General features: G+C 40.1%; 1 protein-coding gene and 1 long non-coding RNA gene across 3 annotated transcripts in view; both read right to left on the bottom strand.

Moving 5' to 3' along the window:
• The window catches only part of LOC144230189 (uncharacterized), a 35,166-nt gene extending 32,522 nt beyond the window's left edge, over positions 1-2,644 (bottom strand). For both annotated transcript variants that reach the window (XR_013334720.1, XR_013334721.1), the window contains exon 1: positions 2,579-2,644. This is a non-coding gene — a long non-coding RNA (uncharacterized LOC144230189). The remainder of the gene's footprint in view (positions 1-2,578) is intronic.
• The window catches only part of TJP1 (tight junction protein 1), a 341,704-nt gene that overhangs the window by 156,090 nt on the left and 172,206 nt on the right, over positions 1-13,408 (bottom strand). The gene's annotated exons all lie outside the window — the stretch shown is intronic.

Below are 13,408 nucleotides of genomic sequence, written 5' to 3'. Positions count from 1 at the left end.
ACTCATAAAATGCTTGCAGCTCAAATTTATGAAGGAACAGACAAATTATACATGGAGCTTGATAGCGTCATGTATTTGGTAGAGACACGGTCACAAACATGCCCCAGCACTATAATGCAATTAACAAAGTAAACACATGTTAAATATGGAAATTCCTAAAAGATAAAAATTCCTGGGAAAAAGTCTGTAGTCTCAAAGCTGTCCAAGGGCATCCCTTACTAAAACAAGGACAGGACAGCCTGTTGACAGTTCTCTCCTCATAGAGAATTTGAAGGCATGCCTTTTTCTACTGAAGTATGTGGCATGCTCTCATCATTTGTCCTTGCCACCGCACTGAACTCACAATAGGAAAAACAAATTAAACATCTTTTGAAAGAAAGTAATTTTACAAACAGATGACTATAAAGAGAGAGGGAGACACAGAATCTGAAACAGGCTCCAGGCTCTGAGCTAGCCGTCAGCACAGAGCCTGACACGGGGCTCAAACCCATGAACCGTGAGATCATGACCTGAGCCGAAGTCAGATGCTTAAGTGACTGAGCCACCCAGGTGCCCCTTAAGTATTCTTTTAAAGTAACGCTGGAGAGACCATGGAGATCACTATCTTGATTAGTTCTCAACAGGTGTTGTTTGGAGCATCTGGGGTTTGATTTAACCTGCAGGCTCTCAGCACTACCCCAAGCCTTGAAAATCGCAGGGGACAGAGCCTAGCCATCTACATTTTTTTAAGATTTTATCTTTAAGTAACCTCTATATCCAATGTGGGGGTCAAACTCAAAATCCTGAGATCAAAACTCACATGCTCTTCCAACTGAGCGAGCGCCAGGCACCCGAAAACATCTACAGTTAATAACCTTATTTCATTCTATTGTCCACTAAATTTTGAGAACCTCTGTTATCGTATATCTTCTCTTTTCTTTTTTTGAGAGAGAGAGAGTGCATGTGCACACTCGCGAGAGAGCGTACGGGAAGGACAGAGAGAGAGATGGAGAATGAGAATCCCAAGCAAGCTCTGCGCTATGAGCACAGAGTCTAACCTGAGGCTAGATCTCACCAACTGTGCCAAGATCAAGAGTTGGACACTTAACTGACTGAGCCACCCACGCACCACTGCCCTCCCTCCTTTTTTTAATTCTCTTCCTTTTTCAAGCACAGAAAGTCAAACCTAGGTTGTCCAAGAATAGAGTGGCAGAGCTAGGTAGAACTTAATCCAATACTCCAGAAGTTTTACACTACCATTCTATAATGTAATATTTACTAAACACCAAACTGTAGAAAGGCAGAAGGAAAACTTGTATTTCTGCAACTATCTTAGAATAATGTCTTGGGTCCTGCTCATTCATTTATTCAACAAATCTTTACAGAATGCCCACATTACATAAGGCATCACTGTCATAGCAGTAGGGGCTACAAAAGTGCCTGCAGGTAGTTTACAAGTGAGCAGAGATGAACCATTCACACAAAGGGGTGTGATTCAAGACAGCCTGTGATAAACACCACAGGAGTGGGTTAACCAAAGAGAACCAAGAGATCTAAGTAGCTAAGCCCTCACTTCTGGTCCAGATAATAAAGAGACTTAATCAGGAAGGCAGATCTGGCCTGGCTGGAAGAAAGGCGGGGCCAGCGATGAACACGTAAGGGCAGGGGAGGAATCCACCTAACCATTCTCATTCACCACCACTGTAAACACCAGAAGGCTTCCATCTTACTGGGGCTGCGGCCTTCAAAGGTACTGCTTTGTACAGAAATGCTTAATGTGAACAGTAGGTGACACGAAACAAGATCCTCTCTCCAGGCATGGTGTCTCCTTCACGTCCAGGGCTGCCAGGCTGGCCATGATGGGACTGTTTTCCTGACTCCTCACTCCACTCCTCAGACTCTGCTCCTTTTAGGCTTTGCTGTTGGATCTGGATCCTGCCCTCAACCCCCACAGTTTTGAAAGGAAACCTCAACACACACAATGTCTTGTAGGTTATCTTTTACAGATGGAAGCAAGGCTTCCCTGAGGTTGTAAGGAAAGTGAGCAGCAGCTACCAGGCCTGGACCTAGATATCCTGACTCTCAAGCCACTGTTCCTTTCACTACAAAGTTCCGTTTGAGCATCCGGCTGTCAGGGAACTCCCTGAGCTAGTACTAGGAGGGAAATGGAAATCCAAACAAAGGAGCACTTCTGAAAGCTGTGGGGAGGAGCTTCAGCCTCTGAGGCTTTGTCCCCTCTTCCTGCTTCTTTATCAGTAAATGCCCCCAGTGAGGCTGAGGACCGTCAGCACAAGACTGCCCTGTGTTTTCAAGCTTTAAAACTAGAACAAAAAACCTGATCAACAATCAGCTTTTCTCTTCAGCCTTGAGTCAGTAAATTAAAAAAAAAAAAGTAGAGAGAGGAAAGCAAACAACTGACCTAGAATTGTCAACCTTCTATTTGGGCATCTATAATTTTTTGGGGGGGAAAGCATCTTATACTTCTGAGGTATAAAGCATAGCACATCTATAGTTTATACGGAGAAGGAAAGCCACTATTTCAAAAAAGAGCAATTCTTTAAGCAGAATAAATTCAGATTATGAAAAAAAGAGATCTTACCTGTTTTTTACCAGCATCACATGGCCTGTGTACTACTTAGAAAGGACTACAGCTGAGAAATGTAAACTATGGCTCAGAGATTCAAAGAATGCAAGGAGGTTTGCAAAAGCATTCGTAGTTTTTCAAGACATGACAACATGCAGAAGTTCCAGTGGCCAGGTTCAGATCTGAAAACCCCTCATGGACTGATCCAGGCTATGATTGCTCCTTCAGCCAGGAGATCAAGCTAAATGAGACACTAATTTAAAACTACTGTGAGCTCTAAGTAAATTTAAACAGCAGTGCAGGAAAACCAGGTTGTTAAAATGTATTGTTTAAAATTTTTTTTAATGTTTTTATTTATTATTGAGACGGAGAGAAACAGAGCATGACTGGGGGAGAGGGGCAGAGAGACAGGGAGATTCAGAATCCAAAACAGGCTCCAGGCTCTGAGCTGTCAGCACAGAGCCCCATGCGGGGCTCGAACCCACAAACCGCAAGATCATGACCTGAGCCAAAGTCGGACGCTTAACTGACTGAGCCACCCAGGTGCCCCAAAACATATCGTTTAAGAAAGGGTCTGTGGGATGTCTCTGTAAGCCTTCAAGCACATCATCCCATGATCACCATTCTTCACTACATTGTTACTCATTTAGAATTTAGTTTTGTCATTTAAAATTTTTTGTTCTTTCAAAATTTTTCAGGAAATTCAGGCCAATGCTAAAAGACACCGAATGAGACAGACACCGAAACTTAAACACTACAAAGGAAGATAATACAATATTTATTTCTGGATGATGTAGAATCACAGGGGAAACTATCAGATTTAATTTAAAAGTGAGTGAACACAGGATATACAAAATCAAAATACCAGGTGTTATCAGCCCAAAAATATGAAAAAGGAGATGAGAACACAAACTATAAAATGAGTAGTAATAACCATAATGAGAAATGCGTGTGACCTATTTAAAGAAAACTGGAAAGTCCTGTGACAAATATGAAAAATAAGATTTGAGTAAATACACAGGCCATGCCATGTGCTTGACTGGGATGACTAAACATGCTTAAATAGCCAGTTTTTCCCAAAGTAATTTGTAAATTCAACGTAAGTATTCCAACATTAATCTGAAAGAACAAACAGGCAAGCATTACAAAGAACACTCGCAAAAGAATCCGGAAAGGGGCTACGCCTATCAGATACTATATTATTTAAACAGTGTGGCAGTGGCAGAAACACAGACAAGCAGAACAACAAAGCAGAGTAGACAACTCAGAAATAAAACCTACATATACTAAGAAGGTATCACAAATCAATCAAATAAAATTGGGGAAGCATTACACCAACTGAGTAGCAATTCAGGGAGAAAAAAAGCCCCCTCACCCAATTCCATATACTGAAAGAAACTCCACATGAAATAAAGACTTTAACAACAAAAATTCTTTTTCTTAAGTTTATTTATTTTGAGAGAAAGAGTGCATGCATGAGCAAGCAGAGGAGGGGCAGAGAGAGGAGGAGACAGAGAATCAAGCAGGCTCTATGTTGTCAGCATAGAGCCCAATGTGGCTTGAATCGCGAGACCATGACCAGAGCTGAAATCAAGAGATGGATGCTCAACCAACCGAGTTAACCCAGGAGCCCACAGAAGTATTTTAAATATCCAATATATTTTTCTATCTTAAAAGAATTTATGTTCTTGGGGTGCCTGGGTCGCTCAGTTAGTTAAGCATCTGACTTTTGATTTTGGCTCAGGTCATGATCCCAGGGTCATGGGATCAAGCCCCATGTTCGGCTCTGTGCTGAGTGTAGAGCCTACTTAAGATTCTCTCTCTCCCTTTCCTCTGTCCCTCTCCTCCGTTGGCATGTTCTCTCTCAAAAATGAAAATGAAAATACCTCTGGAAACAAAACACCAAAGAGGAAAAAATATTTATAGTTTAAAATGATCATCCAAAAAAAAAAGACTTTCCAATAAACAGAGATGTAACGTTTATGCTAGATTTGCTAGTAGCTAGTAAACTAGTACAAACTTTTGGGAAGGCAATTTAGCAATATACATGTAACTGGAATCTTAAATATATCCCTACCCATGACCCAGTAATTCCACTTCTGGGAATCCAGCCTAAGAAAATAATCACGAATAATAAATACTCTCTGTCAAGAGAGATGCTCAAGACAGTTAGAAAGTGGAAACAATCTAGAAATGCATTAAAGAGCAGTTAAGTAAATGATGCAATTCTTTAAAATGATGCTTAGGGGGCACCTGGGTGGCTCAGTCAGTTAAGCGTCCGACTTCAGCTCAGGTCATGATATCAAGGTTTGTAGGTTTGAGTCCCACATTGGGCTCTGTGGGGACAGCTCACACTCTGTCTCTCAAAAATGAATAAATATTTTTAAAAAACAAAAAAAGTTTAAAACGATGCTTAGAAATTATATGTAATAATGCTTAAATTTTTATAATTAAAAAAATCAAGATACTAATTATATACTTAATGAGGAATGTAACTTTATTTTAAAATCTAGACTTATTTATAAAATATTAAAATGTTTCATCAACATACTATATATTCCCACCATTATGTACGTACATATGATGTATATATGTACATATATATTTTTTAATAAACATATATATATATATACACACACACACATCACCTGCTTAATACCTTTACATGCTCCAATATCAGGGTGTAGGGGCACCTGGGTGGGTCAGCCAGTTAAGTATCCAACTCTTGATTTTGGCTCAGGTCATTATCTCATGGTTCATGAGTTTGAGCCCCATATCAGGCTCCACGCTGACAGTACAGAGCCTGCTTAGGGTTGTCTTTCCCTATCTCTGCCTCTCTCCTGATAGCTCTCTAGCTCTCTCTCTCAAAATAAATAAATCAGCTTAAAAAACCAAACAACCAAACAGGGTGTAAGGCAAAAAGTCACTAATGTAAGCATTACCACTCATTTCAAGAGTAATATAATTAATTCCCAGGGTATTCTAAATTCCCAATTTTTTTCATTAGTCATAAAAAAAACACCCCATTATGAATTAAGCATAAATTAAATAGTACTTACATTCAAAATGACAAACCATTTAAGCTCAAGTAAAATTAATTAGTTTCCTACAATGAGTGAGTAGCACGCAAGAGGGCTTCATTGTTTCTGCTCCCCCCCACCCCACCCCTGCCATCTGAAAATAACATTCTCTGTTATTTTATATATAACATGAGGAATGGCTCTGGCACAGGGTTCCCAGAGCTCCAATGGCACCTTCGAGTGTTGTCACCCCTGTCATCAGAATGACACCCTTACAGAAGCAAGGGAGGAATGCTGGATGCAATGAGATGTTATTAGAAGGACTATGGAAGGGGGCTGAAGGCCCAGCAAGCGTAACAGGCAGTGCAGGACCCGAGCAGACAGCAGACACAGACTGGATTTCATCTCGTGCTCTGGCTGAAAATGCCCAGAAAACGTGCTCTGCACAAGGCCAAGGACGCCTGATCCCCAAGACCATGAGATGGTCAATCTGTTCCGTTAGTTGAATAAACCAACCCGGGAAGAAAATAAGGGGAGAGGCCTCAAAGTAAATCAAATACATACATGTATGTACATGTATTATCTTAGTGTGAAGTACAAGATAATGTTTGAGTGATTGTCATTTAAAGTGTTTCTCATATTTTAGGAAACCTGTCATCAGAAATGTATTAAGTTTGTACATACTGCTATGTCTGAGGTAACTTTATTACTGTACTTAGAAGTTTAATACTAGTAGGGGTTGTTTTTTTCTACTGGGATTATAAATTTGCTTCTCAAACACTTTAATTTTTTGTTTTTTATTTGTGTTTTTTAATATTTATTTATTCTTTCATTCTCTTTTCACTTTTCATTTTTAGGCATGCATTTTATAATTTAGCCAATATATCTGTATGGTGGCATATGTAAATAATTTATAAATAAATAAATTATAAATAAATAAACCAGATAGTGGTTAGATTACATGACTTTTGCTTCTCCCAGTGAGACAGTGAGATACATCCATGGCTGAGAGTGACAGGGGCGTCAGGGAGAAGTTCCAGAGGGAGGACCAGAATCCATTCGAGGCCATGTTGGGGTCTGGAGGCCTGGAGTCTAGCGGGGAGGCTGCGCTGTGATCCACACTGGCTCAGGAGGATCTGGGGCAGAGGGCAGGAAGGAGTAGGGAAGGGAAAACACCAGAACTTTTGGACGAGGCAGAAGCGCAGGCTCTAGTGATGGATGGGATGGGGGGAGGCACCCATGCTGCTGCCTGACACCCTGGTCCACGTGATGGGGTGGGCATGTGGAGTCCCCCCAAGCTCAGCCCACCCCAAGTGCCCAGACACTGCCACCTCTTGCCTTACTCTCCTGCATAACCGCCTCTCAGACAATTTCAATGCTTGAAAATAAAATATACTATACCTATAAATGTAGTTTAAAATGTTTGGGGTAAATCCAATGAATTAAAATTATTCAACAATCAGCCTTATTTTATACAAAATAATTACATTCTTCAATGGAACAATAAGCTTTGTCAATTGAAAAGGGAAAGGAAAACCAGCTTTTAAAAAGTGTAACTTCCATAAACTGGATATTATTTTTTTTTAACTGGATATTATTTTTAAACACAAATAACTACAACAGTTCTTTGTAAGGAGAGTAGGCCTTCCTGGACATTACAATCTACATTTACTCATTCCCAGCCTCTCGTAGCCACACCTATGGGAGACTTTCTAGTGAATGGCAGGGCAGGCCCTAGCCCCTCCTCAGCCCTCTCCCAGTGTGAGAACACACTTAGTCAGTAATTTGTCCCATCCTCCAGAGAAAGCTGATGTCACCACATTATAAAGTCATAGTCGTCTTATTAAAGATTTCATGAGGAAATGGTTAGCAGAATGCAAGCATACTTTTCCATATACCACAGAGAAAAACGTCCTATCTTCCATTAAATATCTCCTTTCTTCTGCTCAAAACTTCCTTTTCTGCCAGCTTCATTAATCTCTTTCCTCCTCTCCTACTGCCTCACTTCTGATATAGTTCTGACCCTCTGGGGTCCCACCCCACTTAGCAAAACAGAAGTTCCACAGTGGGTCAGTGGCCATGCACTCTCACCCACGTTGAGTCTGCCACTCTGAGTGAAAATGTCTAACAAAACTGAGTCTACTGAGAGGAGCCACTGCCAAGGAAATGAGATTTTTCTCATATCATTTAAAATGAAATGATTGTTAGAAGCCATCTGAAGCAAAACGACAGTTAAGGGGGAACAGGCTAAGAAAACAGAAGTAAAGCCACTTTACTTTTGCTTAATTTGTAACACCTTCAGCAAGATCTTCAAACAAGAAAAGCCGGAGATAAAGAAGGGCATTCTTAACAACTTGAGGCCCAAGTGAGTCACTCCCACTGCAATGAAAAGCAATTACATATGTCTCTGTGGGGTTATTGTTGGTGTGGTTTCCTAAGGGGAAAGCTGTCAGGACATGGAAACCAGAGTATTTTCCCAGTTTTCAGAAAAGAGCAAAGAGTAAGATTCTGGAAATTACAAACTGGTAAATATGGCATCAATACCTAACAAAACTCTAGGACAGACTGGTAGGCAAATGTTCTCTTGTGAAAGGAATAATATATATACCATGTTCAATACAAAATGTTGAAAATTATTAGGCCCCTCTTAGTCCTTCACAGAGAACTTGATGTGATAGTAAATCTCTACACAACTGCCAACAGAGGAAATTCTCTTTTACTGCTCCCTCATCTGCTGTCAAAAAAGCAGAATCACAAGAAAATCAATGCCACAGCAGAGTGCAAAAGCTATTAATAAGGACAGATTCTGCCAGGGAGAATGTCTACTCATTCTAGAGTGGCGCTGCTGAAGCCTATGCTCCAGACTTGGGTCAATGTGTGCCCTGCACAGAGGAGCCGAGCCGGGGGCCAGGACCGAGAGCATGCTGGCCTCTAACCCAAGCTACATATCCACACGGTGTGCTCTGGTGCAGGGCCCATGTCATCCCAGGGACAGCATCTTTTCCCACAATGCTTTGTGGTCCTATGCACACCTGACATCAAGAGCCTGCAGTTCAAATCCTACATCTCTACTCATCAACTTGAAACCATCCCTGGGCTTCAGTCCTCCTATGCTTGGGGGTGAGTTAGCCTCCAGATTAATGGTAATGACTAAATGCCAACAGGTATGAGGAGCACTGAACATAGCACTTGGTGCCATGTTGGGAAAATCCCAGAAGGGATCAGATGAGATCTTTATGGTCCAAATCTCCAACTCAGAGATTCTGTGACCAGAGCTGAAAATCAGAAATTCTTGGCTCAGATCCTTTTGGCCATCATCTTTTTGTTGCAGTTACAATTTACAATGTAAACTACTGAGAAAAGAGGATTTTCTGAACAGTATTTTAGTTTTCTGTTCTCCCCATTTTGTAAAGTGAACTATAAAACAGAAGCTTCTGAAGTACCAGGTTGATTATACTTATTCCCTTGTGAAAGAAAAGTCATAAAGTCATCCTCTGCACCGCCCCCATCCATCTTCCTCTCATTTTAAATAGATTCTATGAAGCAACATTTATGTAACACGTAGATTTTTGCAAAAGGGGAAGATGGGGAAGGAATCCTATCTGATCATGTCTTGAGAAGCAAGTTTTTCACTGGTGGCTTCATTAACATCATGTCTGGGGCCAGATGAATAGAAATGATGTCACTTGTGGGACACATAATGAAAGATGTACTCTGTTCACACACTCCATGGATAGTTGATTAAAAAAGATTCTAAATTCATAAATGTATGTACACAAAAGAAGCTGAACATAGGAAACAGCTATCCAGAACCCCTTCAGATATTTTTTACAAGCAAAAATTTCTTTAATTTACATAAATAGTTATGTTTAATTATGCTTCAGACTGTTTTAGATAAAATATATCTGATAAAAGAAATACAGCATTGTTACATAATGCCAATATAATCTCAAACCGAAGAATTATTTGCACCCCAAATTCTCTTTAAGTGAAAAAATGATGAATAGATGACATGTTCATTAAATATATGAAAGCATGTATAGGTAACACAACATTGAAGGACTAAAACATACTTGAACATTTTGCTTTATTTTGATTAGGTTTCAGCTAGAACAGTTGGTTGAAACGAAGTATGCACAGAAAAAATAAGGAGAAAGATAACTGTTAGGGTTGGTCTGTGGGACAGAAATGTAAAGTATTATTGAGATGATACTGATTCTCTTATTAGGCCTCTATGCATTATTTTGTACACTCAATCAGCAGCCCTGAAAACATGAAGCCAATGTTTCTTGAGACAGAAAGTGACTTAAAGAAAGGAACCCCAAAAGCCATCATGCTCCCAACCATCAGGGAAAAATGGACCTCTACTAGCATGAGGAAGTGATCGTCTCTTCTGTTTTTCATTATACATGGACAGAAAAGTTCCAAATCCTTATTTTATGTCTTCTACCTAAATTATTCCTTTTATATTGCAACTTAGGCCTGTTCCCTTCTCTGTTCTCAATTATTAAGACAAGTCAGGGTGCTTGGGTGGCTCAGTAGGTTAAGCAACCGACTTCAGCTTAGGTCATGATTTCATGGTTTGTGGGTTCGAGCCCGGTGTCAGGTTGTGTTGATAGTGCAGAGTCTGTTTAGGATTCTCTCTCTTGCTCTCTCTGCCCCCCACCCCCAAGTCATGCTTTCTCTCTCTCTTAAAAAAAAAAAAAAGACAACTCCATGTTTTCCCTTCAGTCATGATGCTAAGTTACTCTCCAATCTAGCTCCTTACTTCGTTTGCTTCTTCACTATTGTCTTTGGGAACTTTTGCTGGCCTTCCTTACCCTGCCAACTGCGAGCAGCCCCTGGGACAGGCACCAGTGTGCTGGAGGCCACCTGACAGGGAGTCAAGGCCCATCTGACCAGAAGTGTGATCAAGGGCAATCTGTGAAAACCCAATGACCCACACCCTCTTCTTGAGTAAAATGGATGTAATGATGCCTACATCACCACAGGTTTGCTGTGAGGTTTAAAGCCACTGAAAGGCCCATTAAGAGCTTAAACATACATACAGCTAAGAGGATCTCACACACACAAAAAAAAACCAACAAATACCCATCTACTAACCAGAAGCTGGACTAGCTGGTTCATTTATTCAAAATTTATTTATTAACTTTCTGTTCTGTGCCAGACACTGTTATAGGTATTAAGGATACAGCAGTTAAATGGACAAAAATTCCTGCTCTTGTGAAGCTTATATCCTAGTAGAGAAAACATGGTCAACAAATAAGTAAAATGTATATTTAATAGTGGTAGGTGCTGTGAGGAAAAAAAAAAACAGGGAAAGGAGGAAACTCAGAGGGCATGATAAAGGCAATTTTAACAGTTTCAGACAAAGGTGACGCCAAGTCATGGGAGAAGAGCCATACAGCTGTCTGGACAAGTGGAACAGCTTGCACAGGTGAGTCAGGACCATCAGTGTGGCTAGAGCAGTTACCAGAGAGAAGAGAAGGAAATGATGGTGAAAGACAGATAGGGGGCTTTCTAGCCCTTGTAGAGTTCTGAACAGAGGAGAGACATAACATAGGTTACCTTTCAATAGGATCCTTTGGGTTCTTTGAAGAAAGTGCTGGGCACAGGGTGTGGGAGGGGTAAGAGTGAAAGCAAGAAGCTACTAAGAAGCTATTGCAACAATCCAGGAAAAAGATGATGACAGTTTAGATTGGGATGGTAAATGTAGGTGGTAAGAAGCAGTTACATACTGGATGTATTCCAAAGGTGCGGCCAACGTGAGATCTGCTGATGGGCTGGGCATAAGCAGAGCATGAGAGGAAGTAGTCAAGGATGATCCCAAGGTTTCTCACCTGAGCAAGTAAAAGGATAAGGTTACCATTAACTAAGATAACAAAGACAAGGGTAGCAGAACAGATATGGTGTAGGGGGAAGATCAAGAGCTTGGTTTTAGACACATATAATGCTGAAACTCAAGGCAGAGGTCTATATTAAAGATATGAATGTGAGGGTCAACAGCATTTAGATGGTATCTGGTAAGCCATGAGGTTGGATAAGGTCAACAAGGAAGTGAATACATAGAGAAAAAGGAAGTCCTAGACCCAACATTAAGATGTTGGAAGATGAAAAAGGAGCCACAGTGGGATAGTAGGAGAACCAGAGGACTGTAGGGCCTTATGAATATGTCCCAGAAGGGAGTTTTGTTTGTGCTGATGAAGGTCATTGGGATGGCCAAGCAGGAGGATAGTGAACTGAACAACAAGACCAACAGGACTGTAGACTTGGCAACATGAAGGTCACTGGTGAGAGTGGTTTCAAGGAAGGAGTAGAGAGGTAAGGGCCTGATTTAAGTGAATTGAAAGGAGAATGTGAAGATTCAGCTGATTCCTCTGCATTCCAGTCTATTCTCTTCTTAACCATGCACTCAAACTCCAGAGGCTCCCTTGATCTTAATTCTCAGAAAGTACTTCCTCATTTCCAACTAAACTCCACTTCCTTGTATTTTGTCCTTTATGAGCTAGAGAAAAAAATCTGTATGTAACAGGTATAGAAATCTGTAACACTTCATATACTTAAAAATAGTAGTCAATAAGAAATGATTCCATGTATAACAGCATAAAAAAGGATACTTAGGAATAAATTTAACAAAGCAAGTGTAAGACCTGTACCCTGAAAACAACAAAACATCATTGAAAGAAATTAAAGAAGACCTAATAAAAGGAAAGACATCCCATGTTCAAGGACTGGAGGACCTAGTACTGTTAAGTTAGTAATAACACTCTACAAATGTACAGATTCAATGCAATCCCTATCAAAATCCCAACTGCCTTTTAAAAAAGAAATTGGCAAGCTCTTCCTAAATGCATATGGACACACAATGGACCCAAACTACCAAAACAATCTGGAGAAAGAATAAGTGGGAGAACTCACACTTCCCATTTTCAAAGCTATGGTTTGCAAGATTGTGTTACTGGCATAAATACAGGCATATATATATGAACAGAATAGAAGTTAGTGTCCAAAGATAAACCCTTATATTTACATATTTATAATCACCTGATTTTCAACAAAGGTGTCGGGACAGTATAATAGAGAAAATGAAATTCTTTTCAACCACTGGTGCTGGGACAACTGGATACCCACATGCAAAAGAATGAATTTGGAAACCCCTATCTCACACTCTACATAAAAAGTAACTCCAAAAAGACCACTCACTGCATTGTAAGAGCTTAAACTATAAGCCTCTCAGAAGAAAACCAAGAGTGAGTCTTCATGACCTCAGAGTAGTCAATGGTTTCTCAGATACGACACCAAGAGTAACGGAAGAGCAAATAAACTGGATCTCATAAAACTTATAAAAATTTGTGTTTCAAGAGACAGCATCAATAAAATAAAAGAACATCTACAGAATGGGAGAAAATATCTACATATAATATATCTGATAAAAGACTTCTATCCAGAACATAGAAATAACTTTTACAGCTCACTAATAAAAAGACAAATAGCCCAATTGAAAAACTGACAAAAGATCTTAGTATTTCTCCAAAGAAGATACACAAATGGCCATAAACACATGAAAGAATGCTCAACATTAATCATCTAGGAAATGCAAATCGAAAATCACTATGGAAGATCATTTCACTGCCACCAGAATGGTTGTAATATAAAAGACAAACAATAACAAGTGTTGGTGAGCAGGTGAAAAAAATAGAACCCTCATGCAATATTTGGTGGGAATGTAAAATGGCAGACCTGCTGTAGAAGACAGTTTAGCACTTCCTCAAACAGTTAAACACAGAACTGCCACATGACTTAGCAATACCACTCCTAGGTTTAT

The sequence above is a fragment of the Crocuta crocuta genome, unplaced genomic scaffold (genome assembly GCF_008692635.1).
Source record: "Crocuta crocuta isolate KB4526 unplaced genomic scaffold, BGI_CrCroc_1.0 scaffold93, whole genome shotgun sequence".
Lineage (NCBI taxonomy): Eukaryota > Metazoa > Chordata > Mammalia > Carnivora > Hyaenidae > Crocuta > Crocuta crocuta.
The sequence above is the reverse complement of the archived record's forward strand: the minus strand, read 5'-3'. Positions and strand labels throughout refer to the sequence as shown.